Source organism: Hordeum vulgare, chromosome 2H, assembly GCF_904849725.1.
Source record: "Hordeum vulgare subsp. vulgare chromosome 2H, MorexV3_pseudomolecules_assembly, whole genome shotgun sequence".
NCBI lineage: Eukaryota > Viridiplantae > Streptophyta > Magnoliopsida > Poales > Poaceae > Hordeum > Hordeum vulgare.
This window is the reverse complement of record NC_058519.1, coordinates 205,548,368-205,556,291: the sequence shown is the minus strand read 5'-3', so window position 1 is coordinate 205,556,291 and position 7,924 is coordinate 205,548,368.

Here is a 7,924-nt window from a genome sequence, read left to right as displayed (position 1 = left end):
CACCTCTCTTCTTGTCATTCTTCTTCTTGAAGTTGGTGTGTTGTGAATCCTTATTCTTCCCATCAAACTTTCCTTTACCATCAGACTTGCCCTTGTTCTTAAACTTGTGGGGATAGAAGTTTTTATTCTATACCAGATTGGTAGCAGAACCTCCTTCAAGCATGTATGTATTTTTCTCTCGTCTTTTCTTTCATATCAAGAGTGCCAATGAGATCCAGAATGGAAAACTCCTGGCTCTTATGCTTCAGAGAGGTAGCAAAGTTCCTTCACGAGGGAGGAAGCTTAGGGATGATGCCTCTAGTAGAAAACTTATCTGGTAACATACAATTGAAGTGCTCAAGTTCTCTAGCAAATGATTGTAGCTCATGAGCTTTCTCAACCACAGAGCTCTCATCAATCATCCTGTAGTCATAGAATTGTCCCATGATATACAACTCAGTGCCGGTTTCCGAGACTCCAAACTTGGCCTCGAGTGCGTCCCACATATATTTTCCATTATCAATTAATACATAAGCATCAACTATGTTCTCACCAAGAACACTAAAGAGAGTAGCCCTAAACAAGGTATTAGTTTTTTGAAAAACTTGTTCCTATTGAGGATCAAGAACTCCTTCCCATTTGCCAAGAGTGGCGTCATATCAACTCACGGTTTGAAACCATAGAACGACCCTCACAAGTCACCTCTTATAGTGCACACCCTCAAACATAGGAGGCCTCATGGAAGCACCAAAACCACTCGGGGTAAATTCCATATAATAAGGGTTTTGGATTGTTGGAAATATGAGAAATTTACCAAATTATTTAAAGGAAATAAATAGTAGATAAAACATGATCATTCTAACAAAGACAATACTAGTCATGCAAACTTGAGGAAAGTAGACCAAAATAACAAAGGCAAGGTGTAACAGCCCGAGACCGACGCTCCGGATGCCTTCCATTTATTTTTAATCTCGATGTGTATTTCATTTTTTCGCATTCATCATCACATCATACACATCATTTGCATTGCATCGGCACTCTGTTGCTGCCATTTTTTTTCAAAAGTTACTTGCATCCGTTCGAGTTGTCGTTTCTCCTGTTGTCTTCTTGACCGTTTCAAGACCAAACACACACACACCCACGACATCATAAAAACATTGTTATTAAAGTGGGATAAAAACATTCTCGTAATGGGTTGAAATTTGCCGTGCGGTCTTAATTTATTGTAGGTAGACCGTGTGCCAAACTTCGTCGCATTCGGAGATCATTTGATACCCCAACAAACAACTATAGAGGCACCATCATTGGTTAAATTAGCGGATGTTTTGGTGTTTTAAAAAACCTGTCACACGTCGGAAACCTCTCTCTCATCTCAGCCCAATGCCTCCTACATAGCCCACATAGCACACCTAGCCTAACCACGCGATCGGAGCCGTTTGATTGCGATTGAACGTCTCAAATCGGTGCAAAAAAACCTTATCCCTAGACTTCATCCCTATTTAAACACCCCCGAGAAATTCTAGGACCATAGCCATCCCTAACCTCTAGCCACCACCTCCACCTCGAAATCTGGCGCCCCTAGCCCGTGCCTGCCACTTGGCAGCGAGCCACACGACCACCGCCACTTGTGTAACGGCCAAGATGCGATCCTATCCTTATTTTGGCTCGAGGGCCTCGACAGGGATAGAAGCACATCTCATTGTTTTGCACGAATGGATATCATTACAACTACATGTACAGAAGGGATGAGTATATGGAATTGGCTTACACTCGCCACAAGCTACATCATGAACATGTCAATACAACAATACATTCAATCATCATGTAGAAGAGCAGGGTCCGACTACGGATGAAAAAAACCCGATAAAAGAACGACGTCCATCCTTGATATCCCAGGCCGCCGGCCTCAAACCCATCCTATGATCGACGACGAAGAAGAAGAAACTCCAAATAAAACAATCATCACGCTCACGTCAAGTATCACTTTACCCGTACCTGCAACTGTTGTTGTAGTAATCTGTGAGCCACACGGACTTACAAATCTCATTTCCAAAGGTATGAAGACTAGCAAAGCTTAGTGGGTGAGGTATGATTAAGTGGTCAGGCTCCGACAAACAACTAAGAATTTATTTGAGTGGCTAACTTACGAGTACAAGAATAAAACAGGGATGATCTACGCATACTGGACGTGAACTAAGCATGATCTTGAAGTGATCCTGAACACCTACTTACATCCAACATAACCCCACCATGTCCTCTCTCGGATGTAGAACTCACGAGAAGACATAACATGGTTACGCACATAGTTGGCATATTTTAATTGAGTTTACTTCATTTTTGCTATGACCGGGTGTTAAACAAACTTTCCAAGTTGCCACATAACCAGGGGCACGACTTTCCGAAAGATTTAACCCTGCACGGGAGCTCCAACTAGTCCATCACAAAGTACCACAAGCTGCATCGAAAACCTTAACCACGGAAAATCTGTGATCTCATCGGATTCCTGGTGGAAAACCTCAACCTCGAGATATCCCAAAGTATCCTCGGAATTCCCGTGTCGGTGGTGCGAGGTCGACACCTATGGGAATCAACATGAAATCCTTGTGATCATAGGGCGGGGATAGGTGACGTGAAGAGCGGAGCCAGTGATCAGCACCCGACAAGCCTTTTTACCTAGGTTTGGGCCGCTTACGCGTAAAACCCTACGTCCTGCTCGTCTGGTCGTATTAAACATTTTTGTCATTGATTGTTATAGTGACTGTTGATGATCGTCTTCTCAGTCAATGTCCAAAGAGCCTAACCCCTTATGAATGAGCTAAGGGCCTCCTTTTATAGGCAAAAGGGGTCACCTACAGTGCTCGATGGTAGGTTCACGTGGAGTTACAGTGAACCTAGAGAGGTGATTATCCATCTATCGTTGTCAGGTGTATTAAATGCACGCCCTGTCCTTGTCAGCGATGTGCTGGCAAAGACACGTATCTAGTTGTTTCGACACCTGGACACTGCGGTGGTGCATGCAGAATGCACTCGAACTTGGGGGGCGGTGGCACTGTGGCAAGGGCGGTTGCCCTCCAGTGCCCAACCTTGTTATCCCGCTAAGGAGCTTGCCGGGGCCTTGGGTCTTCGTCCCGGAAAGGGAGCTTGCCGGGGGCTTCAGTCGTCATCCCGACAAGGGAGGCTTGCCAGGGTCTTGTACTTGGTGAGTTCGTCACACCCACCAAATGGGCGTGGCCTTGGTCATCTTCCCGGCAAGGCATGCTTTCCAAGGCCTTCGATAATCTTGGGGGTTGTATCTTGTCTGGGTCCTACCACGCCCCGCCGGCAGGGGCTCTTTGTGCCCGTGCACAAGTCTAGGGCACTAGGGATCCCAGTCTTTAGTGCACCGGCAGGAGTCCCCGGGCCTTGGCCACACACGCATGCGAAGCATTGTTGGGCCAGGCCCCAAGAGGTGCACGAGCCGTCACGGCTGGATCTGCTGGTGGTTGCTTTTCCCCATGTCGCGCATTGAACGTGTTGAGTGGGGAGTCGCGCGTAGTGGCCCAGGCGGCCGCGAGCATGGGGAACCGTTGGTCTAGTAGGCAAAGGGTCGGCCCGCGCCCCCATAAGAGGGGGAAACACGAGGTCTCCTAGCCCACTATCCCCGGTCCTTTTCCAATCTCAAACGCCGTCGCCGTCGCCACCCTCAGCTAGAGCTTCCCCACGCCTCCCTTTCCTCCCTGAGGTTCCGCTTCAGGCGACATCGTCCATCTTCCGCCGTCGCTATGCCGCCGAAGGCCTCTAGGGGAAAGGGCGCCGCCACGTAGAAGGAGTTGGCGAGGCTGCGGAAGAAGTATGCCTACTTCCCCAAGGGTCTGGATATGGCCACTCTGAAGAGCCGCTACCAGATATGTGGGCTGTCGAGACGAAGGCGCATCCGACCACCCATGTGCTCCCTGGGACGGGAAGCCGGGGGGCGGACTAGTTCCCCTTCTTCGTCGATTACTTCTTCTGCGGGCTTTGCCCGCCATTCTCAGATTTCTTCGTCGACCTCATGCACACCTACGATTTCCACCTCCTCGACTTCACGCCGAACACGGTGACGTGCATGTCCATCTTCATGCACCTCTGCGAGAACTTCGTCGGGATCACTCCCAACACAGCTCTCTTCAGCCACCACTTCACTCCTCGCATCCAGGGCGGGGAGGCCCTTTCAGGCTCCATTGCCTGGGTCCCAAGAACTGGGTGCAAGGAGGGGGACGAGTGGCGGGGGAAATGGTGTTGGATTCGTCAGGAGGGGTACCTGCCCTGTTGCGAGCTCAGGACCTCCAGGATTGGGTCCCGGGGAGAGGGCTGGAGCGATCTGTCCCCTAACGATGATAAGCTGTCCATCGCGACCACTAGGATCCTGCGCCTTAGGGCCGCAGGGTTAACGATGGACATGGTGGCCGCCGATTTCATCCGCAGGCGCATCTCCCCCCTCCAGTACAGGGGAGGGAGGCCGGCTTCGGCCTTTGTGAAGCAGCGGATGTCATGTGACAGCGACCGGGGTGGACAACAATCTGACGGCCATGGAACATGGGTACTTCTGTCAGAAGTTGTTCAGCTCCGAGCTGAAGACCCGGCTGCCGCGGGGGGTCTTTCCGTTGTGCAACAGCTCGGCCCTAAGCAGTCTCACAGCGATGATGGCGGTCTGCGACGCTCACGATGTGGTTGCAACCTGTCTAGAGCCCACGACAGAGGTAGCCTCGTCTTTCTTCGACAGATTGTTGGAGATCTCCATTCGACAGGAAACATGCCTCATCTGCGAGACTGATACGTCCATTTTGCATCATGATTTCATGTTGATATTTATTGCTTTTTGGGATGTTATATTACTTGTGGTACCATATTTATGCCTTTCCTCTCTTATTTTGCAAGGTTTATTTGAAGAGGGAGAATTCAAGCAGCTGGAATTCTAGACTGGAAAAGGAGCAAATCCTAGTCCACTATTCTGCACATCTCCAAATGCCCTGAAAAGTTACGTGGATTTTTTTGGGATTATATAAAAAATACTGGGCGAAAGAATTACTGGAGGGGGGCTGCCAAGGCGCCACAAGCCCTGCCACCGCCACCACCCCCCTAGTGGCAGAGTGGGGGCTTGTGGGCTCCCTGACGGCCCACTAGCCCCCCTCTTTTGCTATATGAAGGTTCTTGGTCCAGAAAAAATCATACGGGAGATTTTTCGTGGTTTCGCCACCGCCACGAGGCGGAACTTGAGCAGATCCAATCTAGAGCTCCGGCAGGACGATCCTGCCGGGGAAACTTCCCTCCCGGAGGGGGAAATCGTCGCCATCGTCATCACCAACACTGCTCTCATCGGAGGGGAGGCATCTTCATCAACATCTTCATCAGCACCATCTCCTCTCCAATCCCTAGTTCATCTCTTATAACCAATCTTCGTCTCGCAATTCCGATTGGTACTTGTAAGGTTGCTAGTAGTGTTGATTACTCTTTGTAGTTGATGCTAGTTGGATTACTTGGTGGAAGAGTTGATGTTCAGATCCTTGATGCTATTCATTACACCTCTGATCATGATTATGATTATGTTTTGTGAGTAGTTACTTTTGTTCCTGAGGACATGGGATAAGTCATGTTAATAATAGTCATGTGAATTTGATATTCGTTCGGTATTTTGATATGATGTATGTTGTCTTTTCCTCTAGTGGTGTTATGTGAACGTCGACTACATAACACTTCACCATATTTGGGCCTAGAGGAAGGCATTGGGAAGTAGTAAGTAGATGATGGGTTGCTGGAGTGACAGAAGCTTAAACCCCAGTCTATGCGTTGCTTCTTGAGGGGCTGATTTGGATCCACTAGTTTAATGCTATGGTTAGACTTTGTCTTAATTCTTCTTTTGTAGTTGCGGATGCTTGCGAGAGAGGTTAATCATAAGTGGGATGCTTGTCCAAGGAAGGGCAGTACCCAAGCGCCGGTCCACCCACATATCAAACTATCAAAGTAACAAACGCGAATCATATGAACATGATGAAACTAGCATGATAGAAATTCCCGTGTGTCCTCGGGAGCGTTTTTCCTCCTATAAGACTTTGTTCAGGCTTGTCCCTTGCTACAAAAGGGATTGGGACACTTGCTGCACCGTTGCTACTACTTGTTACTTGTTAATTTTTTGCTCGTTACGTTTCACCTTGCTACACAATCACTTGTTATAGCTACCTTCTGTGTTTGCAGTTATTACCTTGCTGAAATCCGTTTATGAGAGCCTTATGCTCCTCGTTGGGTTCGACACTCTTACTTATCGAAAGGACTACGATTGATCCCCTATACTTGTGGGTCATCAGAGACCACCGCCGAGGAAGAAGCGCACATCGCCCGCCGGGTGGAGGAGCACACCCTCGCCCTCGAGGCTGGGGAAGCGGGCCTCCACAACGGGGAAACGACTAGCAAAGAGACGTCGCCGCAAGTGGAGTTTGCCGAGGGGGTCGACAGCTCGGCTGTTGGTGGATCAGGCGGCCTTGCCGTCGGGGAGCTTAGCGGCTCGGCTGTCGGGGGCCGCCTAGAGGAACGGGTACATGTCGGTGGGCACATGAGGAGGAGGAGGATATAGAGGAGCGCTCGGGTTGCCGTAAACCCAAGCGAGTGCTCCGCCGCGTCGGCTCCAATATCTCGGTCCGCCAAGGCCCACCCACTGTACCAGCCAAGCGTGTGAGGGCGGTGCCCCCCCTCGACGAGCGCCAGGGCAGAAGTGGATTACGTTTCACCTCGCTACACAATCACTTGTTACCGCTACTTTCAGTGCTTGCAGTTATTACCTTGCTGAAATCCATTTATCAGAGCCTTCTGGTCCTCGTTGGGTTCGACACTCTTACTTATCGAAAGGACTACGATTGATCCCCTATACTTGTGGGTCATCAAGACTCTTTTCTGGCGCCGTTGCCGGGGAGTGAAGCGCCTCTGGTAAGTGGAAATTGGTAAGGAAACATTTTTATACTGTGCTGAAATTTACTGTCACTTGTCACTATGGAAACTGTTCCTTTGAGGAGTTTGTTTGGGGTATCTTCACCACGAACGGAAGCACGAGGAGTTGTTCCTCAACCTGAGGTACCTACTGAAAATATATTTTATGAAATTCCTTCGGGTATGCTTGAGAAACTGCTGGCTAATCCTTTCACAGGAGATGGATCTTCACATCCACACTTGCATCTGATCTATGTAGATGAAGTTTTTGGTTTATTTAAGCTTGTAGGTTTGCCCGAGGATGAGGTAACTAAGAAAGTCTTTCCTTTATCTTTGAAGGATAAGGCGTTGACATGGTATATACTATGTGATGATACTAGATCATGGGGCTACAATCGGTTGAAATTGGAATTTCATCAAAAGTTCTATCCTATGCATTTAGTACATCGTGATCGGAACTTTATTTATAACTTTTGGCCTCATGATAGGGAAAGCATAGCTCAAGCTTGGGGGAGGCTTAAATCAATGCTATATTCATGCCCCAATCATGAGCTCTCGAGAGAAATCATCACTCAAAACTTTTATGCTCGGCTTTCTCATGAAGATCGTACCATGCTTGACACTTCTTGTACCGGTTCTTTTATGAAGAAGGATATTGATCACAAGTGGAATTTATTGGAAAGAATCAAACGCAATTCTAAAGATTGGGAGCTGGAGGAAGGTAAGGAGTCAGGTATGAATTTCCAGTTTGATTGCGTTAAATGTTTTGTTGAGACAAACACCTCTAGAGATTTTAGCGCTAAGTATGGACTTGACTCTGAGATAGTAGCTTCTCTATGTGAATCTTTTGCTGCTCATGTTGATCTTCCCAAAGAGAAGTGGTTTAAATATCATCCTCCTGTAGAAAGCAACATAGCCAAAACCAATCTAGTTGAGGAGAAAATCATTGCTTTTAGTGATCCTGTTGTTCCTTGTGCTTACACTGAAAAACCACCATACCCTGCTAGGA